Source organism: Pleurodeles waltl, unplaced genomic scaffold (genome assembly GCF_031143425.1).
Source record: "Pleurodeles waltl isolate 20211129_DDA unplaced genomic scaffold, aPleWal1.hap1.20221129 scaffold_39, whole genome shotgun sequence".
Lineage (NCBI taxonomy): Eukaryota > Metazoa > Chordata > Amphibia > Caudata > Salamandridae > Pleurodeles > Pleurodeles waltl.
This window is the reverse complement of record NW_027150097.1, coordinates 7,552,796-7,575,507: the sequence shown is the minus strand read 5'-3', so window position 1 is coordinate 7,575,507 and position 22,712 is coordinate 7,552,796. Positions and strand designations below refer to the sequence as shown.

General features: G+C 46.0%; 8 non-coding genes across 8 annotated transcripts; all 8 read right to left on the bottom strand.

Annotated features, from left to right (window-relative positions):
• Positions 1-2,249: 2,249 nt before the first annotated feature.
• TRNAL-CAG (transfer RNA leucine (anticodon CAG)) lies at positions 2,250-2,332 on the bottom strand. The gene has a single exon. It is a non-coding gene; the product is annotated as a tRNA-Leu (tRNA).
• A 1,131-nt stretch (positions 2,333-3,463) lies between these two features.
• On the bottom strand, positions 3,464-3,546 carry TRNAL-CAG (transfer RNA leucine (anticodon CAG)). The gene has a single exon. It is a non-coding gene; the product is annotated as a tRNA-Leu (tRNA).
• Positions 3,547-5,888: 2,342 nt separating this feature from the next.
• On the bottom strand, positions 5,889-5,971 carry TRNAL-CAG (transfer RNA leucine (anticodon CAG)). Its single transcript has one exon. It is a non-coding gene; the product is annotated as a tRNA-Leu (tRNA).
• Positions 5,972-11,953: 5,982 nt separating this feature from the next.
• Positions 11,954-12,036, bottom strand: TRNAL-CAG (transfer RNA leucine (anticodon CAG)). The gene has a single exon. It is a non-coding gene; the product is annotated as a tRNA-Leu (tRNA).
• Positions 12,037-13,167: 1,131 nt separating this feature from the next.
• Positions 13,168-13,250, bottom strand: TRNAL-CAG (transfer RNA leucine (anticodon CAG)). Its single transcript has one exon. It is a non-coding gene; the product is annotated as a tRNA-Leu (tRNA).
• Positions 13,251-16,809: 3,559 nt separating this feature from the next.
• TRNAL-CAG (transfer RNA leucine (anticodon CAG)) lies at positions 16,810-16,892 on the bottom strand. The gene has a single exon. It is a non-coding gene; the product is annotated as a tRNA-Leu (tRNA).
• Positions 16,893-19,241: 2,349 nt separating this feature from the next.
• Positions 19,242-19,324, bottom strand: TRNAL-CAG (transfer RNA leucine (anticodon CAG)). The gene has a single exon. It is a non-coding gene; the product is annotated as a tRNA-Leu (tRNA).
• A 1,131-nt stretch (positions 19,325-20,455) lies between these two features.
• TRNAL-UAG (transfer RNA leucine (anticodon UAG)) lies at positions 20,456-20,538 on the bottom strand. Its single transcript has one exon. It is a non-coding gene; the product is annotated as a tRNA-Leu (tRNA).
• Positions 20,539-22,712: the final 2,174 nt, after the last annotated feature.

The window sequence follows — 22,712 nt, the reverse complement described above, 5'->3', positions numbered from 1 at the left end:
TCCAGACCTTCCTGCTCAGGGAAACAGTGGGATCTGAAGCTGATGAAGGAGAGAGGATGGATCACCCTGACAGTGGACCCTGTGGTGACTGCTACTAATTCTCAATCATCTACTACATGGGGTGTGGACTTGCAGAATTTTGAGCCAGTGCATATGGCCGGTGGTGACTGCTACTAATTCTCAATCATCTACTACAGGGGGTGTGGACATGCAGAATTTGGAGCCAGTTCAAGATTCAGATCAGGAGGTGCCTGGCTCCATACCAATCAACTCAGTGCCTCTGAGACAAGGACTTGAAGGGTACAATTTGAGTCCTCGACCGCCATGCTCAACGCAGCTGCAAGGATTCGGGGTGGATTGACTGAATGTGGTATTTATCGTTGTGTACTATTCTTGTATACTGGATTAGTATAGTATCTTTTTTTTGAGCAGCTATGTTTGTTTTGTATTGGTTAAGGAGAAATGTTGTGTTCGTCATGGGCACGCCTATGATGCACACCAAGGGAGGTAGAGAGTGTTAGTCTCCCCCGAGTTTTGGAGTTGGATGGTAGGCGCGGTGACGTGGAACCGGAGAGAATAAAAGGTCAGGGAAGGTGTTCCTCATGGCCAATGACTCTATATTATTCTCTGTGTATTTATTAAAACTTATTTGCGAAACAGGCACTGTGTGTGCATGATGCAACACACCCTTCCCATGCCCTGAATACAGAAGTTAAAAACCAGCTGTGATTGGGACGCAGGGGACCCTGGTGCCACTGAACCTTCTGCACTGTGAACCTGCTGAACTATTGACAGCTGTGCTTTTGATATGTAGGGTCGAAACCTTTATCTCGGCCCCTCTATCACGATTTGTTGAAGATGCTGTGATTTCCTGCTTTACCGATTTACTGCGATTTAGCCAACTTCAGGCAATTAGTGCAAGCAACGGACAATAGATCTTATTGATAATTTACAGAAACTGTTGACATTGTTTTTGATAAGGGTGCTTGGAAAAAAAAAGTCAAAAAATGTATCCAACTCGCAAAAGACACTTGTCAGAAGAGGGGTTTGAACCCACGTCTCCAAGGGAGACTGTGATCTGAATGCAGCACCTTAGACCACCCGGCCATCCTGACACTCTTGACACCAGACTGATGGCTCAATTTCCAGCTTATAAACCAAAATGAGTGCCATGTACTGAGTGAATTTTATTTAATGTCCTCTGTATTTTCAATTCCAGACCTTCCTGCTCAGGGAAACAGTGGGATCTGAAGCTGATGAAGGAGAGAGGATGGATCACCCTGACAGTGGACCCTGTGGTGACTGCTACTAATTCTCAAGCATCTACTACATGGGGTGTGGACTTGCAGAATTTTGAGCCAGTGCATATGGCCGGTGGTGACTGCTACTAATTCTCAATCATCTACTACAGGGGGTGTGGACATGCAGAATTTGGAGCCAGTTCAAGATTCAGATCAGGAGGTGCCTGGCTCCATACCAATCAACTCAGTGCCTCTGAGACAAGGACATGAAGGGTACAATTTGAGTCCTCGACCGCCATGCTCAACGCGGCTGCAAGGATTCGGGGTGGATTGACTGAATGTGGTATTTATCGTTGTGTACTATTCTTGTATACTGGATTAGTATAGTATCTTTTTTTTGAGCAGCTATGTTTGTTTTGTATTGGTTAAGGATAAATGTTGTGTTCGTCATGGGCACGCCCATGATGCACACCAAGGGAAGTAGGGAGTGTTAGTCTCCCCCGAGTTTTGGAGTTGGATGGTAGGTGCGGTGATGTGGAATCGGAGAGAATAAAAGGTAGGGGAAGGTGTTCCTCGTGGCTAAAGACTCCATATTATTCTTTGTGTATTTATTAAAACTTCTCTGCAAAACAGGCACTGTGTGTGCACGACGCAACACCCCCACCCCTCCCATCCCCTGAATACAGAAGTTAAAAACCAGCTGTGATTGGGACGCAGGGGACCCTGGTGCCACCGAACCTTCTGCACTGTGAACCTGCTGATCTATTGACAGCTGCGCTTTTGATATGTAGGGTCGAAACCTTTATCTCGGCCCCTCTATCACGATTTGTTGAAGATGCTGTGATTTCCTGCTTTACCGATTTACTGCGATTTAGCCAACTTCAGGCAATTAGTGCAAGCAACGGAAAATATATCTTATCGATAATTTACAGAAACTCTTGACATTGTTTTTGATACGGTGCTTGAGAAAAAAAAGTCAAAAAATGTATCCACCTCGCAAAATACACTTGTCAGAAGTGGGATTTGAACCCACACCTCCAAGGGAGGCTGCGATCTGAACGCAGCGCCTTAGACCATTCGGCCATCCTGACACTCTTCACACCTCGCTCATGGCTCAATTTCGAGCGTATAAACCAAAATGAGTGCCATGTACTGAGTGAATGTTGTTTAATGTCCTCTGTATTTTCAATTCCAGACCTTCCTGCTCAGGGAAACAGTGGGATCTGAAGCTGATGAAGGAGAGAGGATGGATCATCCTGACAGTGAATCCGGTGGTGACTGCTACGAATTCTCAATCATCGACTACATGGGGTGTGGACATGCAGAAGTTTGAGCCAGTGCACATGGCCGGTGGTGACTGCTACTAATTCTCAATCATCTACTACAAGGGGTGTGGACATGCAGAATTTGGAGCCAGTTCAAGATTCAGATCAGGAGGTGCCTGGCTCCATACCAATCAACTCAGTGCCTCTGAGACAAGCACTTGAACGGTACAGTTTGAGTCCTCGACCGCCATGCTCAACGCGGCTGCAAGGATTCGGGGTGGATTGACTGAATGTGGCATTTCTTGTTGTGTACTATTCTTGTATACTGGATTAGTATAGTATCTTTTTTTTGAGCAGCTATGTTTGTTTTGTATTGGTTAAGGAGAAATGTTGTGTTCGTCATGGGCACGCCTATGATGCACACCAAGGAAGGTAGGGAGTGTTAGTCTCCCCTGAGTTTTGGAGTTGGATGGTAGGCGCGGTGACGTGAAACCGGAGAGAATAAAAGGTCAGGGAAGGTGTTCCTCGTGGCCAATGACTCTATATTATTCTCTGTGTATTTATTAAAACTTATCTGCGAAACAGGCACCGTGTGTGCACGATGCAACACACCCCTCCCATGCCCTGAATACAGAAGTTAAAAACCAGCTGTGATTGGGACGCAGGGGACCCTTGTGCCACTGAACCTTCTGCACTGTGAACCTGCTGAACTATTGACAGCTGCGCTCTTGATATGTAGGGTCGAAACCTTTATCTCTGCCCCTCTATCACGATTTGTTGAAGATGCTGTGATTTCCCGCTTTACCGATTTACGGCGATTTAGCCAACTTCAGGAAATTAGTGCAAGCACCGGACAATAGATCTTATCGATAATTTACAGAAACTGTTGACATTGTTTTTGATACGGGTGCTTGGAAAAAAAAAGTCCAAAAATGTATCCAACTCGCAAAAGACACTTGTCAGAAGTGGGATTCGAACCCACGCCTCCAAAGGAGACTGCAACCTGAACGCAGCGCCTTAGACCACTCGGCCATCCTGACACTCTTGACACTGCACTGGTGGCTCAATTTCCAGCTTATAAACCAAAATGAGTGCCATGTACTGAGTGAATGTTGTTTAATGTCCTCTATATTTTTAATTCCAGACCTTCCTGCTCAGGGAAACAGTGGGATCTGAAGCTGATGAAGGAGAGAGGATGGATCATCCTGACAGTGGATCCGGTGGTGACTGCTACTAATTCTCAATCATCTACTACATGGGGTGTGGACATGCTGAATTTTGAGCCAGTGCACATGGCCGGTGGTGACTGCTACTAATTCTCAATCATCTACTACAGGGGGTGTGGACATGCAGAATTTGGAGCCAGTTCAAGATTCAGATCAGGAGGTGCCTGGCTCCATACCAATCAACTCAGTGCCTCTGAGACAAGGACTTGAACGGTACAGTTTGAGTCCTCGACCGCCATGCTCAACGCGGCTGCAAGGATTCGGGGTGGATTGACTGAATGTGGCATTTCTTGTTGTGTACTATTCTTGTATACTGGTTTAGTATAGTATCTTTTTTTTTAGCAGCTATGTTTGTTTTGTATTGGTTAAGGAGAAATGTTGTGTTCGTCATGGGCACGCCTATGATGCACACCAAGGGAGGTAGGGAGTGTTAGTCTCCCCCGAGTTTTGGAGTTGGATGGTAGGCGCGGTGACGTGGAACCGGAGAGAATAAAAGGTCAGGGAAGGTGTTCCTCGTGGCCAATGACTCTATATTATTCTCTGTATTTATTAAAACTTATTTGCAAAACAGGCACTGTGTGTGCACGATGCAACACACCCCTCCCATGCCCTGAATACAGAAGTTAAAAACCAGCTGTGATTGGGACGCAGGGGACCCTGGTGCCTCTGAACCTTCTGCACTGTGAACCTGCTGAACTATTGACAGCTGCGCTTTTGATATGTAGGGTCGAAACCTTTATCTCGGCCCCTCTATCACGATTTGTTGAAGATGCTGTGATTTCCTGCTTTACCGATTTACTGCGATTTAGCCAACTTCAGGCAATTAGTGCAAGCAACGGAAAATAGATCTTATCGATAATTTACACAAACTGTTGACATTGTTTTTGATACGGTGCTTTGGAAAAAAAAGTCAAAAAATGTATCCACCTCGAAAAATGCACTTGTCAGAAGTGGGATTTGAACCCACATCTCCAAGGAAGGCTGCGATCTGAAAGCAACGCCTTAGACCACTCGGCCATCCTGACACTTTTCACACCTCGCTCATGGCTCAATTTCGAGCGTATAAACCAAAATGAGTGCCATGTACTGAGTGAATGTTGTTTAATGTCCTCTGTATTTTCAATTCCAGACCTTCCTGCTCAGGGAAACAGTGGGATCTGAAGCTGATGAAGGAGAGAGGATGGATCATCCTGACAGTGAATCCGGTGGTGACTGCTACTAATTCTCAATCATCGACTACATGGGGTGTGGACATGCAGAAGTTTGAGCCAGTGCACATGGCCGGTGGTGACTGCTACTAATTCTCAATCATCTACTACAAGGGGTGTGGACTTGCAGAATTTGGAGCCAGTTCAAGATTCAGATCAGGAGGTGCCTGGCTCCATACCAATCAACTCAGTGCCTCTGAGACATGCACTTGAACGGTACAGTTTGAGTCCTCGACCGCCATGCTCAACGCGGCTGCAAGGATTCGGGGTGGATTGACTGAATGTGGCATTTCTTGTTGTGTACTATTCTTGTATACTGGATTAGTATAGTATCTTTTTTTTGAGCAGCTATGTTTGTTTTGTATTGGTTAAGGAGAAATGTTGTGTTCGTCATGGGCACGCCTATGATGCACACCAAGGGAGGTAGGGAGTGTTAGTCTCCCCCGAGTTTTGGAGTTGGATGGTAGGCGCGGTGACGTGGAACCGGAGAGAATAAAAGGTCAGGGAAGGTGTTCCTCGTGGCCAATGACTCTATATTATTCTCTGTGTATTTATTAAAACTTATTTGCAAAACAGGCACTGTGTGTGCACGATGCAACACACCCCTCCCATGCCCTGAATACAGAAGTTAAAAACCAGCTGTGATTGGGACGCAGGGGACCCTGGTGCCACTGAACCTTCTGCACTGTGAACCTGCTGAACTATTGACAGCTGCGCTCTTGATATGTAGGGTCGAAATCTTTATCTCTGCCCCTCTATCACGATTTGTTGAAGATGCTGTGATTTCCCGCTTTACCGATTTACTGCGATTTAGCCAACTTCGGGAAATTAGTGCAAGCAACGGACAATAGATCTTATCGATAATTTACAGAAACTGTTGACATTGTTTTTGATACGGGTGCTTGGAAAAAAAAAGTCCAAAAATGTATCCACCTCGCAAAAGACACTTGTCAGAAGAGGGATTCGAACCCACGCCTCCAAAGGAGACTGCGACCTGAACGCAGCACCTTAGACCACTCGGCCATCCTGACACTCCACTGATGGCTCAATTTCCAGCTTATAAACCAAAATGAGTGCCATGTACTGAGTGAATGTTGTTTAATGTCCTCTGTATTTTCAATTCCAGACCTTCCTGCTCAGGGAAACAGTGGGATCTGAAGCTGATGAAGGAGAGAGGATGGATCATCCTGACAGTGGATCCGGTGGTGACTGCTACTAATTCTCAATCATCTACTACATGGGGTGTGGACATGCTGAATTTTGAGCCAGTGCACATGGCTGGTGGTGACTGCTACTAATTCTCAATCATCTACTACAGGGGGTGTGGACATGCAGAATTTGGAGCCAGTTCAAGATTCAGATCAGGAGGTGCCTGGCTCCATACCAATCAACTCAGTGCCTCTGAGACAAGGACTTGAACGGTACAGTTTGAGTCCTCGACCGCCATGCTCAACGCGGCTGCAAGGATTCGGGGTGGATTGACTGAATGTGGCATTTCTTGTTGTGTACTATTCTTGTATACTGGTTTAGTATAGTATCTTTTTTTTTAGCAGCTATGTTTGTTTTGTATTGGTTTAGGAGAAATGTTGTGTTCGTCATGGGCACGCCTATGATGCACACCAAGGGAGGTAGGGAGTGTTAGTCTCCCCCGAGTTTTGGAGTTGGATGGTAGGCGCGGTGACGTGGAACCAGAGAGAATAAAAGGTCAGGGAAGGTGTTCCTCGTGGCCAATGACTCTATATTATTCTCTGTGTATTTATTAAAACTTATTTGCGAAACAGGCACTGTGTGTGCACGATGCAACACACCCCTCCCATGCCCAGAATACAGAAGTTAAAAACCAGCTGTGATTGGGACGCAGGGGACCCTGGTGCCACTGAACCTTCTGCACTGTGAACCTGCTGAACTATGGACAGCTGTGCTTTTGATATGTAGGGTCGAAACCTTTATCTCGGCCCCTCTATCACCATTTGTTGAAGATGCTGTGATTTCCTGCTTTACCGATTTACTGCGATTTAGCCAACTTCAGGCAATTAGTGCAAGCAACGGACAATAGATCTTATCGATAATTTACAGAAACTGTTGCCATTGTTTTTGATAAGGGTGCTTGGAAAAAAAAGTCCAAAAATGTATCCACCTCGCAAAGACACTTGTCAGAAGAGGGGTTTGAACCCACGTCTCCAAGGGAGACTGTGACCTGAATGCAGCACCTTAGACCACCCGGCCATCCTGACACTCTTGACACCAGACTGATGGCTCAATTTCCAGCTTATAAACCAAAATGAGTGCCATGTACTGAGTGAATGTTATTTAATGTCCACTGTATTTTCAATTCCAGACCTTCCTGCTCAGGGAAACAGTGGGATCTGAAGCTGATGAAGGAGAGAGGATGGACCATCCTGACAGTGCACCCTGTGGTGACTGCTAATAATTCTCAATCATCTACTACATGGGGTGTGGACTTGCAGAATTTTGAGCCAGTGCATATGGCCGGTGGTGACTGCTACTAATTCTCAATCATCTACTACAGTGGGTGTGGACATGCAGAATTTGGAGCCAGTTCAAGATTCAGATCAGGAGGTGCCTGGCTCCATACCAATCAACTCAGTGCCTCTGAGACAAGGACTTGAACGGTACAGTTTGAGTCCTCGACCGCCATGCTCAACGCGGCTGCAAGGATTCGGGGTGGATTGACTAAATGTGGTATTTATTGTTGTGTACTATTCTTGTATACTGGATTAGTATAGTATCTTTTTTTGGAGCAGCTATGTTTGTTTTGTATTGGTTAAGGAGAAATGTTGTGTTCGTCATGGGCACGCCCATGATGCACACCAAGGGAGGTAGGGAGTGTTAGTCTTCCCCGAGTTTTGGAGTTGGATGGTAGGTGCGGTGATGTGGAATCGGAGAGAATAAAAGGTAGGGGAAGGTGTTCCTCGTGGCCAAAGACTCCATATTATTCTTTGTGTATTTATTAAAACTTCTCTGCAAAACAGGCACTGTGTGTGCACGACGCAACACCCCCACCCCTCCCATCCCCTGAATACAGAAGTTAAAAACCAGCTCTGATTGGGACGCAGGGGACCCTGGTGCCACTGAACCTTCTGCACTGTGAACCTGCTGAACTATTGACAGCTGCGCTTTTGATATGTAGGGTCGAAACCTTTATCTCGGCCCCTCTATCACGATTTGTTGAAGATGCTGTGATTTCCTGCTTTACCGATTTACTGCGATTTAGCCAACTTCAGGCAATTAGTGCAAGCAACGGAAAATAGATCTTATCGATAATTTACAGAAACTGTTGACAATGTTTTTGATAAGGGTGCTTGAAAAAAAAAAGTCCAAAAATGTATCCACCTCGCAAAAGACACTTGTCAGAAGAGGGGTTTGAACCCACATCTCCAAGGGAGGCTGCAAACTGAACGCAGCGCCTTGGACCACTCGGCCATCCTGACACTCTTCACACCACGCTCATGGCTCAATTTCGAGCGTATAAACCAAAATGAGTGCCATGTACTGAGTGAATGTTGTTTAATGTCCTCTGTATTTTCAAATCCAGACCTTCCTGCTCAGGGAAACAGTGGGATCTGAAGCTGATGAAGGAGAGAGGATGGATCATCCTGACAGTGAATCCGGTGGTGACTGCTACTAATTCTCAATCATCGACTACATGGGGTGTGGACATGCAGAAGTTTGAGCCAGTGCACATGGCCGGTGGTGACTGCTACTAATTCTCAATCATCTACTACAAGGGGTGTGGACATGCAGAATTTGGAGCCAGTTCAAGATTCAGATCAGGAGATGCCTGGCTCCATACCAATCAACTCAGTGCCTCTGAGACAAGGACTTGAACGGTACAGTTTGAGTCCTCGACCGCCATGCTCAAAGCGGCTGCAAGGATTCGGGGTGGATTGACTGAATGTGGCATTTCTTGTTGTGTACTATTCTTGTATACTGGATTAGTATAGTATCTTTTTTTGAGCAGCTATGTTTGTTTTGTATTGGTTAAGGAGAAATGTTGTGTTCGTCATGGGCACGCCTATGATGCACACCAAGGGAGGTAGGGAGTGTTAGTCTCCCCTGAGTTTTGGATTTGGATGGTAGGCGCGGTGACGTGGAACCGGAGAGAATAAAAGGTCAGGGAAGGTGTTCCTCGTGGCCAATGACTCTATATTATTCTCTGTGTATTTATTAAAACTTATCTGCGAAACAGGCACCGTGTGTGCACGATGCAACACACCCCTCCCATGCCCTGAATACAGAAGTTAAAAACCAGCTGTGATTGGGACGCAGGGGACCCTGGTGCCACTGAACCTTCTGCACTGTGAACCTGCTGAACTATTGACAGCTGCGCTCTTGATATGTAGGGTCGAAACCTTTATCTCTGCCCCTCTATCACGATTTGTTGAAGATGCTGTGATTTCCCGCTTTACCGATTTACTGCGATTTAGCCAACTTCAGGAAATTAGTGCAAGCAACGGACAATAGATCTTATCGATAATTTACAGAAACTGTTGACATTGTTTTTGATACGGGTGCTTGGAAAACAAAAGTAAAAAAATGTATCCACCTCGCAAAAGACACTTGTCAGAAGTGGGATTCGAACCCACGCTTCCAAAGGAGACTGCCACCTGAACGCAGCACCTTAGACCACTCGGACATCCTGACACTCTTGACATTGCACTGATGGCTCAATTTCCAGCTTATAAACCAAAATGAGTGCCATGTATTGAGTGAATGTTGTTTAATGTCCTCTGTATTTTCAATTCCAGACCTTCCTGCTCAGTGAAACAGTGGGATCTGAAGCTGATGAAGGAGAGAGGATGGATCATCCTGACAGTGAATCCGGTGGTGACTGCTACTAATTCTCAATCATCTACTACATGGGGTGTGGACATGCTGAATTTTGAGCCAGTGCACATGGCCGGTGGTGACTGCTACTAATTCTCAATCATCTACTACAGGGGGTGTGGACATGCAGAATTTGGAGCCAGTTCAAGATTCAGATCAGGAGGTGCCTGGCTCCATACCAATCAACTCAGTGCCTCTGCGACAAGGACTTGAACGGTACAGTTTGAGTCCTCGACCGCCATGCTCAACGCGGCTGCAAGGATTCGGGGTGGATTGACTGAATGTGGCATTTCTTGTTGTGTACTATTCTTGTATACTGGATTAGTATAGTATCTTTTTTTTGAGCAGCTATGTTTGTTTTGTATTGGTTAAGGAGAAATGTTGTGTTCGTCATGGGCACGCCTATGATGCACACCAAGGGAGGTAGGGAGTGTTAGTCTCCCCAGAGTTTTGGAGTTGGATGGTAGGCGCGGTGACGTGGAACCGGAGAGAATAAAAGGTCAGGGAAGGTGTTCCTCGTGGCCAATGACTCTATATTATTCTCTGTGTATTTATTAAAACTTATCTGTGAAAGAGGCACTGTGTGTGCACGATGCAACACACCCCTCCCATGCCCTGAATACAGAAGTTAAAAACCAGCTGTGATTGGGATGCAGGGGACCCTGGTGCCACTGAACCTTCTGCACTGTGAACCTGCTGAACTATTGACAGCTGTGCTTTTGATATGTAGGGTCGAAACCTTTATCTCGGCCCCTCTATCACGATTTGTTGAAGATGCTGTGATTTCCTGCTTTACCGATTTACTGCGATTTAGCCAACTTCAGGCAATTAGTGCAAGCAACGGACAATAGATCTTATCGATAATTTACAGAAACCGTTGACATTGTTTTTGATAAGGGTGCTTGGGAAAAAAAAGTCCAAAAATGTATCCACCTCGCAAAAGACACTTGTCAGAAGAGGGGTTTGCACCCACGTCTCCAAGGGAGACTGTGACCTGAATGCAGCACCTTAGACCACCCGGCCATCCTGACACTCTTGACACCAGACTGATGGCTCAATTTCCAGCTTATAAACCAAAATGAGTGCCATGTACTGAGTGAATGTTATTTAATGTCCTCTGTATTTTCAATTCCAGACCTTCCTGCTCAGGGAAACAGTGGGATCTGAAGCTGATGAAGGAGAGAGGATGGATCATCCTGACAGTGGAACCTGTGGTGACTGCTACTAATTCTCAATCATCTACTACATGGGGTGTGGATTTGCAGAATTTTGAGCCAGTGCATATGGCCGGTGGTGACTGCTACTAATTCTCAATCATCTACTACAGGGGGTGTGGACATGCAGAATTTGGAGCCAGTTCAAGATTCAGATCAGGAGGTGCCTGGCTCCATACCAATCAACTCAGTGCCTCTGAGACAAGGACTTGAACGGTACAGTTTGAGTCCTCGACCGCCATGCTCAACGCGGCTGCAAGGATTCGGGGTGGATTGACTGAATGTGGTATTTATTGTTGTGTACTATTCTTGTATACTGGATTAGTATAGTATCTTTTTTTTGAGCAGCTATGTTTGTTTTGTATTGGTTAAGGAGAAATGTTGTGTTCGTCATGGGCACGCCCATGATGCACACCAAGGGAGGTAGGGAGTGTTAGTCTCCCCCGAGTTTTGGAGTTGGATGGTAGGTGCGGTGATGTGGAATCGGAGAGAATAAAAGGTAGGGGAAGGTGTTCCTCGTGGCTAAAGACTCCATATTATTCTTTGTGTATTTATTAAAACTTCTCTGCAAAACAGGCACTGTGTGTGCACGACGCAACACCCCCACCCCTCCCATCCCCTGAATACAGAAGTTAAAAACCAGCTGTGATTGGGATGCAGGGGACCCTGGTGCCACTGAACCTTTTGCACTGTGAACCTGCTGAACTATTGACAGCTGCGCTTTTGATATGTAGGGTCGAAACCTTTATCTCGGCCCCTCTATCACGATTTGTTGAAGATGCTGTGATTTCCTGCTTTACCGATTTACTGCGATTTAGCCAACTTCAGGCAATTAGTGCAAGCAATGGAAAATAGATCTTATCGATAATTTACAGAAACTGTTGACATTGTTTTTGATACGGTGCTTGGGAAAAAAAAGTCCAAAAATGTATCCACCTCGCAAAATACACTTGTCAGAAGTGGGATTTGAACCCACACCTCCAAGGGAGGCTGCGACCTGAACGCAGCGCCTTAGACCACTCGGCCATCCTGACACTCTTCACACCTCCCTCATGGCTCAATTTCGAGCGTATAAACCAAAATGAGTGCCATGTACAGAGTGAATGTTGTTTAATGTCCTCTGTATTTTCAATTCCAGACCTTCCTGCTCAGGGAAACAGTGGGATCTGAAGCTGATGAAGGAGAGAGGATGGATCATCCTGACAGTGAATCCGGTGGTGACTGCTACTAATTCTCAATCATCGACTACATGGGGTGTGGACATGCAGAAGTTTGAGCCAGTGCACATGGCCGGTGGTGACTGCTACTAATTCTCAATCATCTACTACAAGGGGTGTGGACATGCAGAATTTGGAGCCAGTTCAAGATTCAGATCAGGAGGTGCCTCGCTCCATACCAATCAACTCAGTGCCTCTGAGACAAGGACTTGAACGGTACAGTTTGAGTCCTCGACCGCCATGCTCAACGCGGCTGCAAGGATTCGGGGTGGATTGACTGAATGTGGCATTTCTTGTTGTGTACTATTCTTGTATACTGGATTAGTATAGTATCTTTTTTTTGAGCAGCTATGTTTGTTTTGTATTGGTTAAGGAGAAATGTTGTGTTCGTCATGGGCACGCCTATGATGCACACCAAGGGAGGTAGGGAGTGTTAGTCTCCCCCGAGTTTTGGAGTTGGATGGTAGGCGCGGTGACGTGGAACCGCAGAGAATAAAGGGTCAGGGAAGGTGTTCCTCGTGGCCAATGACTCTATATTATTCTCTTTGTATTTATAAAAACTTATCTGCGAAACAGGCACCGTGTGTGCACGATGCAACACACCCCTCCCATGCCCTGAATACAGAAGTTAAAAACCAGCTGTGATTGGGACGCAGGGGACCCTGGTGCCACTGAACCTTCTGCACTGTGAACCTGCTGAACTATTGACAGCTGCGCTCTTGATATGTAGGGTCGAAACCTTTATCTCTGCCCCTCTATCACGATTTGTTGAAGATGCTGTGATTTCCCGCTTTACCGATTTACTGCGATTTAGCCAACTTCAGGAAATTAGTGCAAGCAACGGACAATAGATCTTATCGATAATTTACAGAAACTGTTGACATTGTTTTTGATACGGGTGCTTGGAAAAAAAAAGTCAAAAAATGTATCCACCTCGCAAAAGACACTTGTCAGAAGTGGGATTCGAACCCACGCCTCCAAAGGAGACTGCGACCTGAACGCAGCGCCTTAGACCACTCGGCCATCCTGACACTCTTGACACTGCACTGATGGCTCAATTTCCAGCTTATAAACCAAAATGAGTGCCATGTACTGAGTGAATGTTGTTTAATGTCCTCTGTATTTTCAATTCCAGACCTTCCTGCTCAGGGAAACAGTGGGATCTGAAGCTGATGAAGGAGAGAGGATGGATCATCCTGACAGTGGATCCGGTGGTGACTGCTACTAATTCTCAATCATCTACTACATGGGGTGTGGACATGCTGAATTTTGAGCCAGTGCACATGGCCGGTGGTGACTGCTACTAATTCTCAATCATCTACTACAGGGGGTGTGGACATGCAGAATTTGGAGCCAGTTCAAGATTCAGATCAGGAGGTGCCTGGCTCCATACCAATCAACTCAGTGCCTCTGCGACAAGGACTTGAACGGTACAGTTTGAGTCCTCGACCGCCATGCTCAACGCGGCTGCAAGGATTCGGGGTGGATTGACTGAATGTGGCATTTCTTGTTGTGTACTATTCTTGTATACTGGTTTAGTATAGTATCTTTTTTTTGAGCAGCTATGTTTGTTTTGTATTGGTTAAGGAGAAATGTTGTGTTTGTCATGGGCACGCCTATGATGCACACCAAGGGAGGTAGGGAGTGTTATTCTCCCCCGAGTTTTGGAGTTGGATGGTAGGCGCGGTGACGTGGAACCGGAGAGAATAAAAGGTCAGGGAAGGTGTTCCTTGTGGCCAATGACTCTATATTATTCTCTGTGTATTTATTAAAACTTATCTGTGAAACAGGCACTGTGTGTGCACGATGCAACACACCCCTCCCATGCCCTGAATACAGAAGTTAAAAACCAGCTGTGATTGGGATGCAGGGGACCCTGGTGCCACTGAACCTTCTGCACTGTGAACCTGCTGAACTATTGACAGCTGTGCTTTTGATATGTAGGGTCGAAACCTTTATCTCGGCCCCTCTATCACGATTTGTTGAAGATGCTGTGATTTCCTGCTTTACCGATTTACTGCGATTTAGCCAACTTCAGGCAATTAGTGCAAGCAACGGACAATAGATCTTATCGATAATTTACAGAAACCGTTGACATTGTTTTTGATAAGGGTGCTTGGAAAAAAAAAGTCCAAAAATGTATCCACCTCGCAAAAGACACTTGTCAGAAGAGGGGTTTGCACCCACGGCTCCAAGGGAGACTGTGACCTGAATGCAGCACCTTAGACCACCCGGCCATCCTGACACTCTTGACACCAGACTGATGGATCAATTTCCAGCTTATAAACCAAAATGAGTGCCATGTACTGAGTGAATGTTATTTAATGTCCTCTGTATTTTCAATTCCAGACCTTCCTGCTCAGGGAAACAGTGGGATCTGAAGCTGATGAAGGAGAGAGGATGGATCATCCTGACAGTGAATCCGGTGGTGACTGCTACTAATTCTCAATCATCGACTACATGGGGTGTGGACATGCAGAAGTTTGAGCCAGTGCACATGGCCGGTGGTGACTGCTACTAATTCTCAATCATCTACTACAAGGGGTGTGGACATGCAGAATTTGGAGCCAGTTCAAGATTCAGATCAGGAGGTGCCTGGCTCCATACCAATCAACTCAGTGCCTCTGAGACAAGCACTTGAACGGTACAGTTTGAGTCCTCGACCGCCATGCTCAACGCGGCTGCAAGGATTCGGGGTGGATTGACTGAATGTGGCATTTCTTGTTGTGTACTATTCTTGTATACTGGATTAGTATAGTATCTTTTTTTTGAGCAGCTATGTTTGTTTTGTATTGGTTAAGGAGAAATGTTGTGTTCGTCATGGGCACGCCTATGATGCACACCAAGGAAGGTAGGGAGTGTTAGTCTGCCCCGAGTTTTGGAGTTGGATGGTAGGCGCGGTGACGTGGAACCGGAGAGAATAAAAGGTCAGGGAAGGTGTTCCTCGTGGCCAATGACTCTATATTATTCTCTGTGTATTTATTAAAACTTATCTGCGAAACAGGCACCGTGTGTGCACGATGCAACACACCCCTCCCATGCCCTGAATACAGAAGTTAAAAACCAGCTGTGATTGGGACGCAGGGGACCCTGGTGCCACTGAACCTTCTGCACTGTGAACCTGCTGAACTATTGACAGCTGCGCTCTTGATATGTAGGGTCGAAACCTTTATCTCTGCCCCTCTATCACGATTTGTTAAAGATGCTTTGATTTACCGCTTTACCGATTTACTGCGATTTAGCCAACTTCAGGAAATTAGTGCAAGCAACGGATAATAGATCTTATCGATAATTTACAGAAACTGTTGACATTGTTTTTGATACGGGTGCTTGGAAAAAAAAAGTCCAAAAATGTATCCACCTCGCAAAAGACACTTGTCAGAAGTGGGATTTGAACTCACGCCTCCAAAGGAGACTGCGACCTGAACGCAGCGCCTTAGACCACTCAGCCATCCTGACACTCTTGACACTGCACTGATGGCTCAATTTCCAGCTTTTAAACCAAAATGAGTGCCATGTACTGAGTGAATGTTGTTTAATGTCCTCTGTATTTTCAATTCCAGACCTTCTTGCTCAGGGAAACAGTGGGATCTGAAGCTGATGAAGGAGAGAGGATGGATCATCCTGACAGTGGATCCGGTGGTGACTGCTACTAATTCTCAATCATCTACTACATGGGGTGTGGACATGCTGAATTTTGAGCCAGTGCACATGGCCGGTGGTGACTGCTACTAATTCTCAATCATCTACTACAAGGGGTGTGGACATGCAGAATTTGGAGCCAGTTCAAGATTCAGATCAGGAGGTGCCTGGCTCCATACCAATCAACTCAGTGCCTCTGAGACAAGGACTTGAACGGTACAGTTTGAGTCCTCGACCGCCATGCTCAACGCGGCTGCAAGGATTCGGGGTGGATTGACTGAATGTGGCATTTCTTGTTGTGTACTATTCTTGTATACTGGATTAGTATAGTATCTTTTTTTTGAGCAGCTATGTTTGTTTTGTATTGGTTAAGGAGAAATGTTGTGTTCGTCATGGGCACGCCTATGATGCACACCAAGGGAGGTAGGGAGTGTTAGTCTCCCCCGAGTTTTGGAGTTGGATGGTAGGCGCGGTGACGTGGAACCGGAGAGAATAAAAGGTCAGGGAAGGTGTTCCTCGTGGCCAATGACTCTATATTATTCTCTGTGTATTTATAAAAACTTATCTGCGAAACAGGCACCGTGTGTGCACGATGCAACACACCCCTCCCATGCCCTGAATACAGAAGTTAAAAACCAGCTGTGATTGGGACGCAGGGGACCCTGGTGCCACTGATCCTTCTGCACTGTGAACCTGCTGAACTATTGACAGCTGCGCTCTTGATATGTAGGGTCGAAACCTTTATCTCTGCCCCTCTATCACGATTTGTTGAAGATGCTGTGATTTCCCGCTTTACCGATTTACTGCGATTTAGCCAACTTCAGGAAATTAGTGCAAGCAACGGACAATAGATCTTATCGATAATTTACAGAAACTGTTGACATTGTTTTTGATACGGGTGCTTGGAAAAAAAAAGTCCAAAAATGTATCCACCTCGCAAAAGACACTTGTCAGAAGTGGGATTCGAACCCACGCCTCCAAAGGAGACTGCGACCTGAACGCAGCACCTTAGACCACTCGGCCATCCTGACACTCTTGACACTGCACTGATGGCTCAATTTCCAGCTTATAAACCAAAATGAGTGCCATGTACTGAGTGAATGTTGTTTAATGTCCTCTGTATTTTCAATTCCAGACCTTCCTGCTCAGGGAAACAGTGGGATCTGAAGCTGATGAAGGAGAGAGGATGGATCATCCTGACAGTGGATCCGGTGGTGACTGCTACTAATTCTCAATCATCTACTACATGGGGTGTGGACATGCTGAATTTTGAGCCAGTGCACATGGCCGGTGGTGACTGCTACTAATTCTCAATCATCTACTACAGGGGGTGTGGACATGCAGAATTTGGAGCCAGTTCAAGATTCAGATCAGGAGGTGCCTGGCTCCATACCAATCAACTCAGTGCCTCTGCGACAAGGACTTGAACGGTACAGTTTGAGTCCTCGACCGCCATGCTCAACGCGGCTGCAAGGATTAGGGGGGGGTTGACTGAATGTGGCATTTCTTGTTGTGTACTATTCTTGTATACTGGTTTAGTATAGTATCTTTTTTTTGAGCAGCTATGTTTGTTTTGTATTGGTTAAGGAGAAATGTTGTGTTCGTCATGGGCACGCCTATGATGCACACCAAGGGAGGTAGGGAGTGTTATTCTCCCCCGAGTTTTGGAGTTGGATGGTAGGCGCGGTGACGTGGAACCGGAGAGAATAAAAGGTCAGGGAAGGTGTTCCTCGTGGCCAATGACTCTATATTATTCTCTGTGTATTTATTAAAACTTATCTGTGAAACAGGCACTGTGTGTGCACGATGCAACACACCCCTCCCATGCCCTGAATACAGAAGTTAAAAACCAGCTGTGATTGGGATGCAGGGGACCCTGGTGCCACTGAATCTTCTGCACTGTGAACCTGCTGAACTATTGACAGCTGTGCTTTTGATATGTAGGGTCGAAACCTTTATCTCGGCCCCTCTATCACGATTTGTTGAAGATGCTGTGATTTCCTGCTTTACCGACTTACTGCGATTTAGCCAACTTCAGGCAATTAGTGCAAGCAACGGACAATAGATGTTATCGATAATTTACAGAAACCGTTGACATTGTTTTTGATAAGGGTGCTTGGAAAAAAAAAGTCCAAAAATGTATCCACCTCGCAAAAGACACTTGTCAGAAGAGGGGTTTGCACCCACGTCTCCAAGGGAGACTGTGACCTGAATGCAGCACCTTAGACCACCCGGCCATCCTGACACTCTTGACACCAGACTGATGGATCAATTTCCAGCTTATAAACCAAAATGAGTGCCATGTACTGAGTGAATGTTATTTAATGTCCTCTGTATTTTCAATTCCAGACCTTCCTGCTCAGGGAAACAGTGGGATCTGAAGCTGATGAAGGAGAGAGGATGGATCATCCTGACAGTGGAACCTGTGGTGACTGCTACTAATTCTCAATCATCTACTACATGGGGTGTGGATTTGCAGAATTTTGAGCCAGTGCATATGGCCGGTGGTGACTGCTACTAATTCTCAATCATCTACTACAGAGGGTGTGGACATGCAGAATTTGGAGCCAGTTCAAGATTCAGATCAGGAGGTGCCTGGCTCCATACCAATCAACTCAGTGCCTCTGAGACAAGGACTTGAACGGTACAGTTTGAGTCCTCGACCGCCATGCTCAACGCGGCTGCAAGGATTTGGGGTGGATTGACTGAATGTGGTATTTATTGTTGTGTACTATTCTTGTATACTGGATTAGTATAGTATCTTTTTTTTGAGCAGCTATGTTTGTTTTGTATTGGTTAAGGAGAAATGTTGTGTTCGTCATGGGCACGCCCATGATGCACACCAAGGGAGGTAGGGAGTGTTAGTCTCCCCCGAGTTTTGGAGTTGGATGGTAGGTGCGGTGATGTGGAATCGGAGAGAATAAAAGGTAGGGGAAGGTGTTCCTCGTGGCTAAAGACTCCATATTATTCTTTGTGTATTTATTAAAACTTCTCTGCAAAACAGGCACTGTGTGTGCACGACGCAACACCCCCACCCCTCCCATCCCCTGAATACAGAAGTTAAAAACCAGCTGTGATTGGGACGCAGGGGACCCTGGTGCCACTGAACCTTTTGCACTGTGAACCTGCTGAACTATTGACAGCTGCGCTTTTGATATGTAGGGTCGAAACCTTTATCTCGGCCCCTCTATCACGATTTGTTGAAGATGCTGTGATTTCCTGCTTTAACGATTTACTGCGATTTAGCCAACTTCAGGCAATTAGTGCAAGCAATGGAAAATAGATCTTATCGATAATTTACAGAAACTGTTGACATTGTTTTTGATACGGTGCTTGGGAAAAAAAAAGTAAAAAAATGTATCCACCTCGCAAAATACACTTGTCAGAAGTGGGATTTGAACCCACACCTCCAAAGGAGGCTGCGACCTGAACGCAGCACCTTAGACCACTCGGCCATCCTGACACTCTTCACACCTCCCTCATGGCTCAATTTCGAGCGTATAAACCAAAATGAGTGCCATGTACTGAGTGAATGTTGTTTAATGTCCTCTGTATTTTCAATTCCAGACCTTCCTGCTCAGGGAAACAGTGGGATCTGAAGCTGATGAAGGAGAGAGGATGGATCATCCTGACAGTGAATCCGGTGGTGACTGCTACTAATTCTCAATCATCGACTACATGGGGTGTGGACATGCAGAAGTTTGAGCCAGTGCACATGGCCGGTGGTGACTGCTACTAATTCTCAATCATCTACTACAAGGGGTGTGGACATGCAGATTTTGGAGCCAGTTCAAGATTCAGATCAGGAGGTGCCTGGCTCCATACCAATCAACTCAGTGCCTCTGAGACAAGGACTTGAACGGTACAGTTTGAGTCCTCGACCGCCATGCTCAACGCGGCTGCAAGGATTCGGGGTGGATTGACTGAATGTGGCATTTCTTGTTGTGTACTATTCTTGTATACTGGATTAGTATAGTATCTTTTTTTTGAGCAGCTATGTTTGTTTTGTATTGGTTAAGGAGAAATGTTGTGTTCGTCATGGGCACGCCTATGATGCACACCAAGGGAGGTAGGGAGTGTTAGTCTCCCCCGAGTTTTGGAGTTGGATTGTAGGCGCTGTGACGTGGAACCGGAGAGAATAAAAGGTCAGGGAAGGTGTTCCTCGTGGCCAATGACTCTATATTATTCTCTGTGTATTTATAAAAACTTATCTGCGAAACAGGCACCGTGTGTGCACGATGCAACACACCCCTCCCATGCCCTGAATACAGAAGTTAAAAACCAGCTGTGATTGGGACGCAGGGGACCCTGGTGCCACTGAACCTTCTGCACTGTGAACCTGCTGAACTATTGACAGCGGCGCTCTTGATATGTAGGGTCGAAACCTTTATCTCTGCCCCTCTATCACGATTTGTTGAAGATGCTGTGATTTCCCGCTTTACCGATTTACTGCGATTTAGCCAACTTCAGGAAATTAGTGCAAGCAACGGACAATAGATCTTATCGATAATTTACAGAAACTGTTGACATTGTTTTTGATACGGGTGCTTGGAAAAAAAAAGTCCAAAAATGTATCCACCTCGCAAAAGACACTTGTCAGAAGTGGGATTCGAACCCACGCCTCCAAAGGAGACTGCGACCTAAACGCAGCGCCTTAGACCACTCGGCCATCCTGACACTTTTGACACTGCACTGATGGCTCAATTTCCAGCTTATAAACCAAAATGAGTGCCTTGTACTGAGTGAATGTTGTTTAATGTCCTCTGTATTTTCAATTCCAGACCTTCCTGCTCAGGGAAACAGTGGGATCTGAAGCTGATGAAGGAGAGAGGATGGATCATCCTGACAGTGGATCCGGTGGTGACTGCTACTAATTCTCAATCATCTACTACATGGGGTGTGGACATGCTGAATTTTGAGCCAGTGCACATGGCCGGTGGTGACTGCTACTAATTCTCAATCATCTACTACAGGGGGTGTGGACATGCAGAATTTGGAGCCAGTTCAAGATTCAGATCAGGAGGTGCCTGGCTCCATACCAATCAACTCAGTGCCTCTGCGACAAGGACTTGAACGGTACAGTTTGAGTCCTCGACCGCCATGCTCAACGCGGCTGCCAGGATTCGGGGTGGATTGACTGAATGTGGCATTTCTTGTTGTGTACTATTCTTGTATACTGGTTTAGTATAGTATCTTTTTTTTGAGCAGCTATGTTTGTTTTGTATTGGTTAAGGAGAAATGTTGTGTTCGTCATGGGCACGCCTATGATGCACACCAAGGGAGGTAGGGAGTGTTATTCTCCCCCGAGTTTTGGAGTTGGATGGTAGGCGCGGTGACGTGGAACCGGAGAGAATAAAAGGTCAGGGAAGGTGTTCCTCGTGGCCAATGACTCTATATTATTCTCTGTGTATTTATTAAAACTTATCTGTGAAACAGGCACTGTGTGTGCACGATGCAACACACCCCTCCCATGCCCTGAATACAGAAGTTAAAAACCAGCTGTGATTGGGATGCAGGGGACCCTGGTGCCACTGAACCTTCTGCACTGTGAACCTGCTGAACTATTGACAGCTGTGCTTTTGATATGTAGGGTCGAAACCTTTATCTCGGCCCCTCTATCACGATTTGTTGAAGATGCTGTGATTTCCTGCTTTACCGATTTACTGCGATTTAGCCAACTTCAGGCAATTAGTGCAAGCAACGGACAATAGATCTTATCGATAATTTACAGAAACCGTTGACATTGTTTTTGATAAGGGTGCTTGGAAAAAAAAAGTCAAAAAATGTATCCACCTCGCAAAAGACACTTGTCAGAAGAGGGGTTTGCACCCACGTCTCCAAGGGAGACTGTGACCTGAATGCAGCACCTTAGACCACCCGGCCATCCTGACACTCTTGACACCAGACTGATGGATCCATTTCCAGCTTATAAACCAAAATGAGTGCCATGTACTGAGTGAATGTTATTTAATGTCCTCTGTATTTTCAATTCCAGACCTTCCTGCTCAGGGAAACAGTGGGATCTGAAGCTGATGAAGGAGAGAGGATGGATCATCCTGACAGTGGAACCTGTGGTGACTGCTACTAATTCTCAATCATCTACTACATGGGGTGTGGATTTGCAGAATTTTGAGCCAGTGCATATGGCCGGTGGTGACTGCTACTAATTCTCAATCATCTACTACAGGGGGTGTGGACATGCAGAATTTGGAGCCAGTTCAAGATTCAGATCAGGAGGTGCCTGGCTCCATACCAATCAACTCAGTGCCTCTGAGACAAGGACTTGAACGGTACAGTTTGAGTCCTCGACCGCCATGCTCAACGCGGCTGCAAGGATTCGGGGTGGATTGACTGAATGTGGTATTTATTGTTGTGTACTATTCTTGTATACTGGATTAGTATAGTATCTTTTTTTTGAGCAGCTATGTTTGTTTTGTATTGGTTAAGGAGAAATGTTGTGTTCGTCATGGGCACGCCCATGATGCACACCAAGGGAGGTAGGGAGTGTTAGTCTCCCCCGAGTTTTGGAGTTGGATGGTAGGTGCGGTGATGTGGAATCGGAGAGAATAAAAGGTAGGGGAAGGTGTTCCTCGTGGCTAAAGACTCCATATTATTCTTTGTGTATTTATTAAAACTTCTCTGCAAAACAGGCACTGTGTGTGCACGACGCAACACCCCCACCCCTCCCATCCCCTGAATACAGAAGTTAAAAACCAGCTGTGATTGGGACGCAGGGGACCCTGGTGCCACTGAACCTTTTGCACTGTGAACCTGCTGAACTATTGACAGCTGCGCTTTTGATATGTAGGGTCGAAACCTTTATCTCGGCCCCTCTATCACGATTTGTTGAA